Genomic DNA, 13,097 nt, shown 5'->3' on the forward strand with positions numbered 1-13,097 from the left:
AATGCCTGATAGTGTTTTTTTTTTTTTTTTTGTTTTGGTTTGGGTTTTTTTTTTTTTTGTTTTGTTTTTTTTTTTTTTTTTTTTTTTTTTTTTGTTTGGTTGTTTGGTTGTTTGGTTGTTTTTTATGTAAAAAAGCGTGCTGCTACCTGGCGGGCCGGGCTCATCCGGGGCTGTGGGGCTGTGCAAGCATCTTGTGGCCTGAGGGAAAACTTCACTGCCACCTCAACCTCAGCTTGGGCTTCCCTCAAAGAGAAAGTAAAGTTTCTAACTGCGGAAGCAAAAGAAGAAACTTAAATCAGGCATTCGCTGTGAGAGTAAGGGAATTATTACTTCATAAGAATGATGACAATGAAATGGTAAAATCAGATGTTACCTGTACCTGTTTTCAGTCCCACCCCATATACCTTCCTGTGCACATGCTGAAACTCACTTTGGTTTTCTGCATTGGACAGAAAAGCTTAGAAGTTGCCAAGGGAATACTGCCTTATTGAAATGTTTTCCATATTTCACCTCTCACATGATAGAACTTCATTTTCCTCTTTTCTGAGTCACTCGTGTTTTCTCAGAAGTTGCAGTGGTCAGTAGGAAACAGAAAGAACAGCTAGACTATGTTTTATCATACTGAGGCTATGCAATATTTTCTTAAAGGAGACTTATTTTTGGGTGGTGAGGTATTAATTTAATTTAAAAACATCACTTCCAATCCAGATTTGTAGGAACTTGGAAATGTAACTGGAGTTGCATTTCCAAAGAAGAAATTAAAATGCAGAAGCAGAGATACAGTATACCTAGAAATAATTTCTTGCTCTGAACAGTCACACTGTCAGTGGGATTTTCAAACACACTGAACATAACCTTCCCATGTTTCTCTGAAAGTCGAAGTTCTCATTCAGATGAATAGAACCAACAGTAAATGCCACTGGTAATATTAAAAATAATTTGCTACTGTCTCTTGCCACAAAAAATAGCTACTCCCTTCTCCTTAATGGCCTTACAAGGGCAGTGGGACTAAACAGGAAGTTTAGCCAATTCACCTAGACACATGAAGAACATGAATATCAACATATTAGGCTCAGAATTCAGTAGAGACTAAAATCAGTGCTCCAATCTAAAATGGCCTTAGTTCTGCATTTTACTTATCAGCTATCTGTGAGTTTTCTTTCTTTTTCACAAGTCACCCAGTCAGAGCATTCAGCAAGTTTTATTCTTCACCTTTGATGCATTAGTTTCTTCACCTTAACATCACTAACCTAACCAAGTAGCCATGCCTTTGTGAGGCAGCATCAAGGTGACAGGCAGCACATTTGTACAGGATGCCAGGAACCTCTAAGCACAGGAAATCTCTAACATCAGCTGATTTTACCGGTGGCAGCATCTGCCTATTCTTTTTTTTTGTGTTTTCCTAAAATAAATACCAAATGATATTTACCCTGTGATGATAACAGACTGCAGCCACTTAAAGCCCAATCCAAGGTATTTTTCATACTTCTTTTTATATTGCCTAACCTTGAGATCCAGCAAATTCCATATTTTTCCCAGAAATTTCATAAGTAGGTATGTTAATTTATTTTATTTTGAAAAAGCATTGGACTATTTATGTAAAGCTATCTATTTCACTGCAACACGTGGTACAGCATGGCAGTATCTTAGACAGGGCCACTGTCCCCATTGAAGTTACACATGGACAACGTAGATAAACATCAAATATTAATCTATAGTAAGAGAATTTTAAAATCAAATCAAACAGATGTACTATGATGTGAAACTAAATATAAATCTTAGTTATTTATTTGTCATAGATGAACTTTGTCCAACAAATTTCATGTGGAATTTATAAGTATGATGATATTTTATAAAATATACAACTTCATGTTTTAATTGCATTTTTTTGGGAAGAAGTTTTAGTGTATTATTAGGCATATTTTGTGTATGTTTCTGTTGCAAAATGCTTACATAATCTACTTCTGCCAAACTCAAGCCAAACTTGGTAAACATCCTCAGAAGATCCCATTAAATAACATCCTATAACTGGCAAAGCAGTAGAAGATGTCATTGAACACACACCAGCTGTGTTTATATCAAGGCTCTGATCCACAAGTTGATAAAGAACCAAAATATTCATTAAATTCAATGAGCACTTCCCGTCTTTAGAAGCGCATAATCAAAGATATAGGAATTATGGGCCGGATTTTCTGGAACTGTTTTATGCACTTATCTTCCAGTCTTATTTTAAATCCATCTATTTAAATCTTTTTGGTTGATTTGTAAGTCTAAACTGTTTTACTCTATTGGAAAAAGTATCCATAGTACTAAAACTATAGAAGGACATTTTCTTTAGTATTCAGTAATTGCAGTCATCCAGCCCCTGACAGCAAGCTGCTCTACTGATATATTTATGAAAAATGGAAGTTGGGTTTAGTAGACAATTTGTATAATGATCATTTTTCTTGCTTCAGACTTGAAGTAAGACATTTTTGCTATCTTGTACTGTAAAGACATAAGAAGCTTAACAGCTGCTGAAAATATCCATAGGATTGCTTTGGGGGCATTTTCCAGAGGCACTGGCATGGAAAAGGAGATGCATTAGACCCTTCCCTCCCGCCCTTCAGGCTGCTGGCAGGGAAGGCAATTGGGCAGCAGCAAATATAGACAGGACTCCCCAAGCTCCAGTGTCACCAGGCTGCTGTAGCACTGGTGTGCACATGGTGAGCACGTGTACAGCGGTGAGCTGCAGGAGCACAGCAGCCTGAAGAAAACCCTTCTTAAAGAGAACAAAACAGGCTGTGCTGGCACTCTGACTCAAGGAGTTATTTACTTCACTGAGGCGGCAAGGTCATAATCTCCAGCATCAGTGGCTAGGAGCTCCCCAGACTTCACTAATTTTGAATAATTTAGTATACATTTATGTGGACATGGTACATGGGTTGATGTAATGACCGAGCTTAACCCTGATGGGAAAAACACACTAGCTGGATGGCAGAATCAGAAATCAAAGTAATTTATAATAAATTACTTTGATAAAGTAATAAATCATATAATAGGGGTAATAACAGGCAGAAAATGGCATTGTGCTGCTGTGGATTTTACACTGAGTGGAAGTCTTCCTGCTATGTTGCCCTAATACTAAGCGGGAGGGTGCAGTAGGGCTACTGTTCTTATGCCCAGACTTGGACACTGTTTACAAGAAATAAATGATTCTCCTGGAAGAAATTCACATGGGATGGACAAAAATGAAGTTATAGAGTTTCAGACTTTGTGTTTTGTGAATATCTGGGTATTTGTTGTTTAATAACCTTTAGCACACTTTCTAGTGTAAAGGCCATTACATTTCAACCACTGCAACTTCCTTTATGTGACTGCAGTGGCCACAAAGGCCAAGTTCCTGAATAATGGGCACAAAAGGTGCTCTGTGAAATTATGTGCATCATAGGGATCACTTTCATAGATATTACATTGCAAATAAAACTGTCTTCTCTCGTGTGTGTATCTATTGGTATGTGTAAGCACAGAGAATGAAAATGCTATTCTGATATTTTTAGGGGATTAAAATGCATTTTAATTAGTAGTGTAATAGCAGATGTAATGCTGCTTTCTGCATCATTTAGCATGCTTGTAGCAAGAGCAACCAGGGATTATGATTCTGGCAGAAATTGCAGTGACTGAAGGTCACTGAAGCTAGGTGATGCCTAGCTCAGACTAAATGGAGGTAGCTATTTCATCTTGTGTGGACAGTTTTGGATTCAATCTCTAAAATGAATGCACTATCTATTCAAGTGCAAAGGGTAACATAACTACATATTCCTAATTAAATCAGAGTACCTTATCCTAGAAAACAAGATTACCTTGTTAATTTCAATCAGAATCAATTGTGGAACTAATCAACAATATTTACCTGCAGGCTAACTATGTGTTTCTGATCTATATTCAACTGTAGATCAGAAATGACAGCTGATATTTGGAAAGAAATTAAATCTTGTCATTATATCTTAGGTCTTCCAAGTCTGCTTATTTGGCTTCATGATTCAGTACACAACATCAGGCATCAAACAATCTGATAAAGGTAGTTGTATTTCTCAGTAGGGAAATTCTGTATTTCCAGAATACTGCCACAAAAACTGTACTCCAAAATGTGCAGATAGTTCAACACACAACTTCCCCTTTTCCTAAATGTTTCTCTGCTTGTAGCATTCTACTATCCAGCCAGCTCGCACTTTAGGGATCTGACATGTTTTAAAACCAGCCTTACCAAACTAAAGTGCCTAAGTACTAGCTGAACAGCAGCCTGCTCTTAATTAAAACAAGGCATTGCTCTTGTAGCAGTATGACCACGAGAGGGCACGTCGCCAGTTGTGATGATAACGTCTCACAAGCGCTGTATGGCTCCGTACAAGACTTCTATTTTTGCTTTCTCTGCCTTTCCCTGTCCTTTTCAACCCCAAAAGGAATTGAGTAACCTTATTTGTTAATTAACTGACATAAGTCTCCAGGCAGGTTCTTATTAATCCCGTAAGTGTTACCTCAAAGATGTAAAAATAAAGCAGAGATGATCATCAAGCTAAGACATAGTGCATCTGTTTCCACTTAGAAAATGAAGCAAGGGAAGAAAGGCAGATAGATAATATTTGTGGAACAAATAAGATAGAAGCATAGGGGGCAGAAAGCAGGAAAAATGGTAGCAAGTAGAAGCCAGATCTGAAGAAGTGTAAAGTGTGTTATCACAAAAGTCAAAACTTCTAAGGTTTTTTAAGGTATTTTTAAAAAGCAGCCATAGTTTGAGAATGATAAATAAAAACACTGAATTAATGCAATGTTTTTTCCTAAGTATCATACATTATTTAAATTTACCAATGGCCACAACAATAGAGTAGAAGAGATGCATTCAGTTGTCAGCTTCCTCTAGCAGCTTTAAAACTTCTCCTCTATGGCCTCCCCTCTCAGGTCCCTCAGAGCACACGTTAGAAATTGTGTTTTCCATGTAGATGTACGGACCTGACTGATTAAATTGTGTAATGTTTTACTTACCCCTGAAGTGTTTATTCCCTAGATTTATTTGTTTCCTATTGTTTTAAATATGATCATATTATCCTGCAGAATTTTTCTTGCAACAATAGTAGCAAAAAATGGCTTCTCTTGCTTTAGAAATAAACTAAATACTGCTATTGATGACATGAATAGGAGTTAAAGTTTTGTAAACAAGGAAGAGCACATAGTATTATATGCAGACATAAAATTTGGGCAGCTAGTCAGCATGCTTATGATCCCATTTAAAATGAGATTTATGCTTTGCCAAAGGATTCTTCTCTGTCTTCTTTCCCATGGGATAGCAGGCCCTTGTAATTCTTAGGATGTTACTGAAATTCATTAGAGGTACTTAGTTAATAATTCTTGCTAGGGTTTTTTTCTGAATTTCTCTCTCAGAACAAATATTTAAACCAAAGAGTAATGGTTGTTTTACCTGATATTAGTTAGGGTTGGTGCAATTCACAGTAGCAAATTCCTATGTTCTCCCACTGCACTCAAAATCAAGGAGAAGCAAGATTAGACTTACTTTATCTACACTAGTATAATTTTTAAACAGTATGACTACCTAAGCATGATGTTACTTCATGGAGGTTGATGGATGTAGGTGCATACATCTATAATTCAATAATCTAAATAAGGGATAAGAGATTCACAGCTTTCAGTCCCTATTTAATCTAGTTTGTAGCTTTAGAAAGGGAAATCTGTGCCACTTGGCAGTGAGTATATATCTAAAAGATGATATTTTCAGTTACTGAAAAGTTTCCCTTTAAAGGAAATTCTGAATATGCTTGAGTACACAATATCCAGCCTATGAGACAATCAATCAGTTGACACCTTTAGTTCAGGCTGCTAGCTGATGGAGTACACCTGCAGGTCTAAAAGAAGAGTTTACTTCTCTTGACTGAGGTTTCTTTGAGCCACCACTATAAAAAAATTAAAAACAAATAGGAACTTATGGTCTGTGCAAGCCTGTCCTACATATTCCCTTTTATCTTAATTATTTTTCTAGAAACCGCATTGCCATGAATCCTTATGGCCTACTAAACTGGCAAAAGAGCACTTTGGGATTCACCTGTATCTAACTCCCGTTCAAAGCTGGACACAATAAGCTGCCATTCTGGATGACACCTTCTTTGCTGACACAAGGACAGCGCAGCTTTGCCAAACAGCACTGTGAGAGGGCAATTAGCAACCTGCCATCACCTCCTGAAACCCAAGCCATCAACTGCTCAGATGAAGGGGAGCTGTCAAAAGCCAATTCACTTTTAGCAATCAACACCTGAAATCAGGTCAGTGGCTTTGCAGCATAAGATGTTTCTTGCTGTGCCCAAGAAACTGAAGTTTGCCTTGCTTGCCAGTCTCTCTTGACAGTCTTAATAAGACTTAGCCAGTGCAACCCAATTTCTTGCAATCTAATTACCTCCTTTGCAAGCAAAGCGCTGCAAAAATGAGGTTCATATGTTCCTGTTTCCTCCAAAGATGGAGCCATAGCCATTTATACTCTCAATTTTCAAAAGGTTTCTGATAGGCCAGACATGATGTATCAGTCCTCACATTAAACTTTCTGATATCCTTTATGATATTTCATGTTGTCTCAAAGTTGTTTTGTAGTTAATATTATGCCTCCTACTAGACTATTAGACGGAATGTCTTGCAAGCACAAGGTGGTTCAAATCTAGCTTGAATCATTCGGCTTGGTAAAATAAACAAGCCAGTGAGAGCATGAAATTTCATATCAACCTTTACAAGACTTATGTATTGCACTGCAACATGAAATAATTGTTGCACTCATTCAAGAGGCAAAAGAAGAAAAAGACCAAAAGGAAGTTTTATTTCTGACCTTGCAATATATAGAATTCTAAAAGTGACAGTGGATTGGAGGATGAAATTGCTGCCTCTCCAACCACACTGGTCAAACCAACAGTCCATCAATTCTCTCCTCCCACAAAGAAGAATGCAAAACAATAATTATTTGCATGAACAGTGAGTGAGAACTCCAGTAGAAATATGTAAACATCAGAAAACTTTTAAAAGAACTTTAAAACTTTTAAAAGAGCAGGGTGACAATTATGATTGCTATTGCTCAAGGTAGAACTGCCAGAGAAGTGTAATATGTCATTCCTCTTCAAAAACTTAGTAATACAAAGACTTTACCAGATTTAGTATAACTGAAGTGAATCAGCTGCTGGAATCTATAAAACCCACCAACCACCAGATTCCTGACTTTCTTATTCAGCACACAGGTCTTATAAAAGGATGGTTTAGTAGACTGCCCAAATAACATGGAATGAGCTCTGTAGTGTGAGTTTGTTTGGTCAGGATAAAATGAGTAATTTCTAATTATTTTCCTAGGGACAGACAAGGTGATTTATACAGGTAAAAAGAAGTAGAAATTCTTGTATACAGTATATTTTCTGTAGCATACAGGATATTCTCACTGCAAGCTGCCAACCAATACTCTGAAGATTCTGAATACAATTTTGTACATACTGATCTATATATCTCTAGATATAGATATCATTAACTCTCTATCTAAATATAAAATAGACCTTGACAGAGATTCTCAGAATTATATCTATACATTGTTATATAGAACTGTTATTGATCTATACAATAATTATCCATATATATTATCAGAGATATATTAATAAGTATGCATTATACATGATTATATAGATATATTGCTTACCTCTATTTCAGTTTAATTTATCTGTTATAGTCAGCATAATTATTGGTTATACAGTTTAGGGGCTGTACCTTTTTATTGCAGATGTTATGTAATGCACTACAGCAAATTCTATGCAGCACTACTAGCCAGCATCTGTCTCCAAGGCAGAAAATGAGGGTCAGCTCATCTTCACAATGCTGTTCAAAGAAGTGAGCAAAGATTAGCTTCAAGCTACAGTAAATTCCCTTGAGGTTGCTGAGGCAGATGGACTGTGTTTCAAGTCAACTTGTCAATGCAGCAGTATTTCAGCCCAGAAAAACACTTGCTCAATAAAGACTAAACCAGAAAAGTCAACATAGTGCCTTACACAGAACTATAATTCCTTTTCCAAGTTAAGACTAAACTGATAAAACTGCTCTTAGATAAATCTCTTGATTTTTTTCAACCCACATCAAGCATTTTATCATAAAACAGTCATGCACTGGATACTGCTCAACCACCAACACATGCTCCATAGAGCTGGATGGCTTCTTAAAATCTGGAGAATTTTATCCAAGCAGCTGGAAACTTGCCTTTGACATCTCAGAGCCAGCTGCCTACCTATGGTTGACTTTTTTTCCCTTGTGCTCAGTACTTTGTGAATCTGTGGCAGATTATAACCTTGACCAGGGGGACAGGTACAATAAGACCACAATCAGTAGAAGAAAAGTGATGTCTAAGTATTTTCAGATTTCAAATGTGGTATTCATTTATTATTTTTCTTCACTTGTGAGGTTCAGCACACCAAAAACCTCCAAAAGCATATCTATTAAGGAACAACTCAAAAATGTTTTTTTATGCCTTAGCTGCACCAAAGTGTAAACTTTAGCTAAACATGTTTAGCTCCCTTCAGACCTAAATGGGCTCTTTCTCTTCCCACAGGAGGCGGAGGAGGCTGTGACTTGGACAGGGCCAAGCTGAGCAGGTCGGCAGGCACTGATTACCCTGGTTAGCCTCATGTGAGTCTCTACCCATCCACCAGCCACCCTTTGGCCCTGGAACTGCGTTCAAACCTCAGCAGATGGGGGTTTAGACATTGCTGGAGCAGGAGTGTCTGTGTGCTGTCCTGGGGTTTAAGTGACCCTGATACTGCTGGCTGTAGGTATCCTGGCTCTTCTTGCTCAGATACAGCATAGCTGTACCCTTTTTGGGGGCTGGGGGAAGTGTTTATTACTGCCCTGTTGCCATTCCACCCTACTGCCCTTTCCTGTCAAGGGATTTGAGTCCCCTATCAAAATAAACTTGGGCTGCTGCTATGGAAATGTATTAAGTCTTCAATCTCTTGCTGAAAAAGGGCCTGATTTGTGCTAATTCCTGTGATAATTGAAAATGGAGAGAAACACTGGATGCAGAGTAAAAATGAGTAAGTCTAGATGATAGGCCAGAGAAAGGAAGGAAGCTGCAGCTGGAGAGAGCACAGTAACTCACTATTTACTATCTACTGGCTGCAAGTATAATCATAGGTAAAATCACTTTTTTTCTGTGTGGGTGCTAAGAAAATGCATTGCAACATCAAAATTGTCTTCTATGCATTGCCCCAGTGGCCTGTACTAGGCACTAAACTGCAGTGAAGGCAGGTCTTATCTTGTTTGCCTAATGCTGGGTAGTGTAAGTGGTAGCTCAATTAATATACTTGCTTCTGTTTCAGAGACAAGTACCTGGTTATGTGATATGTCTACATCACACAGAGCAAGTCCCCAGGGCTGTGACATTTGGAGATATTCCGTGGCTTTGCAATTAAATCCTCACCCTGTCTAAAAAAACTTCAACAAATAAACCAAAACTGACCCAATGAAAATCTTTAGATGGAAGACTTATGATACTGTCATAGTTTATGTGTGATAGTCTGATGATTCTTATTAAACAATTCTTCTGGATAGCCTACAACTTTTACCAGAACTTAGTATACCTTCCACAAATATCTTATCTTGATTTAAACAATTCACATGGAGTGGAATCTGATGTGCTCGATTGAATTTTTGTTGCAGCTTTATCTGGTAGATTGAATAGGTATCTTATCCTACTTGCTAAGTGTCTTAATACTTTTGTTTTTTTCTGCCTGTTTTGTGGTAGTAGTAACACCAGAGTGGTGTTGGGTGGTACATGGTTACTTTTGGTCCCCTTTAGGTCATGCCATAGCATCCTGAACTCATTCCGAGTCAGTCATCCAAAATAGCTCTTCTCATTCTAGTAGTAAGTCCTGCCAGTTTGGGTAGAAGACCTCTTGTCTTCTGTATAACTGTATTGAATTCAGAGTACAAGGGGATGATACAGAAAAACTGTACAATTTCCCTGTCTCTATAATATGCAATGTCACAGACCTGTCTTCTGTAATCTTTTATAACAGCAGTTTTATCTTGCCCTGTAAGCTCCACAGCTAAGATGCAAGTAATCTATCAATTGTAAAAATAAAAGTAGATGCCATTTAATAGTTGTATTAAGTCTTGCTCTTTCTCTGTGCAACCCAGCTTAGACCTTGAACACTCACTCAGCAATTGTTTTCATTTTTCTTGCTCTTTCAGAGCTTCTTCAGCAGCTCTTCTTCTAAATAAGATATTAGGTCTTAGATAAACAAGTACTGCACTTCTATATCTATTTTTCCTATGTTTACTTTCCTTTGGTATTTACCCATAATACTGCTTCCATCACCAACTTCAGCCAAAATGACCTGGGCTAGCATAAATGTGGCTAACATTGGATCAGCCCAGCTGGATGAGGCTAGGAAGAAAACGGGTGGCTTCTCTTGTGACTCAGGAAGCAAAGCAGCAGGTGGTTAAAGGCAGGCAGAGGCAGCTCCAGCTGCAGACAGGCTGAGCTATGACTGCAGTCTCAGTTCACTGAACATAAGCCTCTCCAAATCATCATTCTGGCTTAGATTTGACTTATTCCAGCCAATGTGTGCCAGATCAGGTGATATAATGCTCTAAGAATATCAAAACCATCAAACTGTGTAGAGCTGGCAAAAGCATAGCTTGACTATTTGCATCAAATTTATATTGCCAGATAGTGTCAGCAACTGACAGTAGGCAAGGCATTAAGAAAATACTCCGGGCTTTATAGTGCCACAGAAATATAATTTCCATCCTTCTGTAATAAAAGGGCAAAAGAGATGCCAAAACCCTTTGCCACAAGACACTTTAAACTTGAGCAACCTATAGTCTACTTGCACTTCTATGTATTCTTTACCTGACTATAGAAAAGCTCTCTGCATAGCCATGGAAACTAAGCTTTACATGTCTAGGATAATTTTGTAGGATTCATCTGTGTTACTTACTGGAAACTTTACAGCACATTGCAAAAGAGAAACACTCAAGATAAATAGCGTTTAATATCCTAATTGAGCAATATTGGAGTTTTTTCGCTTGTATGTAGGGGCTATACATTTACAACTATGTATGTCTGGGCTTGAATCTGCTTAATCTGGCTTCAGAAATGTGAGAAGTTCAAAGAAAATTCTGTGTTTATTATGAGGTCTTGTTCTGGAATTTGTTCAATATTTCTGAATAGTGAAAGATTCTAAAAATAACAGTGCAACTTGGGTTTCATCTGTAATTAAGTGTCTTACTTGGTGAAAATTGAATACTCCCTTGGGGAAAGAGGATTTTAAATCACTATTGGCTTGGATAATGCTCATAGTAAAAAAGCAAGCTGTAGTGTCATAACATATGTCCAAATGCAGGGTGATATAATCCATCAGAGACTTGGATTTTTGAGGCCTCCAAACTGCCTCATGGTCTTCAAAGTCCTTTGTTTCCTGCTCCAAGCATTCAGGTATAACCTTTCATCACTTTCTTTCCAGTAGAAGTACACCTTTCTCTTTTGGCTCCAACTCTCTAATGTATGCGTCTTTATTGAAAACTCAGCTGAAAGAAGATGGCTTTGTAAAACAGTTTTGTTGCAATAAAACTTCAAAACAGTTTTGTTGCAATAAAACTTCAAAAGCATGCATTCACTGCAGCATTAAGTATGGGGACAGAGCAAGCAGTGGGGTAATCATTCAGGGAGAGCAGAACTGCAATTCAGTGTGAGGGTCAAAACAAAGCCTGGCATCAAAAGGCATGAAGACTTAAGTGGTAGGGCAAGCCTCTCTGTGGATGGGGAAGATGGAAATTCCCAGTACCTGTATTTAAAGAAAATAAATTCTGAAATGTCACATATGACAGCCTAGCCCATTAGCAGTCACTGGCTGTTTGAGGGCCCCAGACAAGTGCTTACCCCTTGAATTTAGAGCTCTGGGAGATAGGAAGGCTCAGAGGTAGGGCTTATTTTTTGCCTTTGGCTTAGTAGCCCTTCCCTTCTAAGGAGGCACCTGGACTTAGAGACATCAACCCAGAAATGGGAAAAAGGGACAGGCTAGAAAAAAAACATTAAAGATGCAATTTACATCAGGTAAACATTGTTTTGACAATGTATGTAGTTAAACTACACTTGGAAAATTATCCTTGCCCTTGAAATAAATAGTTGAGGTCACATAATTGAATCTAAGTAGTTACTAGTCTTTACAAACATCACTGCCAAATAATAGTGTTTCTCTAAAAGTGCTACTGTAATTTCCTTTAATGTTTTTTTCTTCAGCTGTGTCTAATAATATTTAATTTTTTCTTCAACTAGAATTTTCCATTGTTGCTAACAGCAGCGCACCTCAGAGGAGGGAGCTTTACTGTAAACAGTGCTCCAGACAGCAACTAACATTTAAAGCAGTCCAACCTCAAAGCAGGGCTCTGTGACCTCCTCTATAAAACACCAGCAGCTGTCTGCAGCCTGTCTACTCCAGCACACTCACTGCTGCTTCTGGCTGAGCTACTGCTACTGCTCGTCTGCACTTAAAATAATCAGGACAGGCATTAGGGAATAACTGCTTTGGTATAAGCCTAGAGCTATTACAAGCCTAGATTCACACCAAGAGCCATTTCAGAATGTCCAAGTGTAGTAAATTTCCACTCATAGACAAGCCCTTAGCATAGGAAACAAACTTCAGAAAATGCTTCTTGATGTGGATGATCTCTGCAGCATTCTTGTTGCTGGGAGTCAGCTTACTCTGAAAGAGTTTGAGGGATGAACACTGACAACCTACCGCTGAGGACAACAGAAGCTGAAATAGCTATGAGCTGCTATTTATTGCTTGTGTACTCCTCTAACCTGACTGCAGTAAGATGCACAGCTCAGACTAATTTCCAAGTAGGCAGACCTTTAGCATGTAGCATGTAGCTCAGATATCAGAGGAATGAATGAAGTAATTAAGGGATGAATCAATAGACTCAATCAGGATCTCAGATGGGTGGGACCCAGGAAGATCTCATAAATGAGAGAAACTTACCCCAGAAACTGGTAATTAGAGGGAAGAAAGGTATTAGCAGCACCGAAGTCC

General features: G+C 38.1%; 1 long non-coding RNA gene across 1 annotated transcript in view; it reads left to right on the forward strand.

Annotated features, from left to right (window-relative positions):
* The first annotated feature begins 8,802 nt into the window (after positions 1-8,802).
* The window catches only part of LOC110475250 (uncharacterized), a 43,016-nt gene continuing 38,721 nt past the window's right edge, over positions 8,803-13,097 (forward strand). Inside the window, exon 1 of the long non-coding RNA XR_002466234.1 lies at positions 8,803-8,827. This is a non-coding gene — a long non-coding RNA (uncharacterized LOC110475250). The remainder of the gene's footprint in view (positions 8,828-13,097) is intronic.

This window comes from Lonchura striata, chromosome 6, assembly GCF_046129695.1.
Source record: "Lonchura striata isolate bLonStr1 chromosome 6, bLonStr1.mat, whole genome shotgun sequence".
In the NCBI taxonomy this organism is placed as follows: Eukaryota; Metazoa; Chordata; class Aves; order Passeriformes; family Estrildidae; genus Lonchura; species Lonchura striata.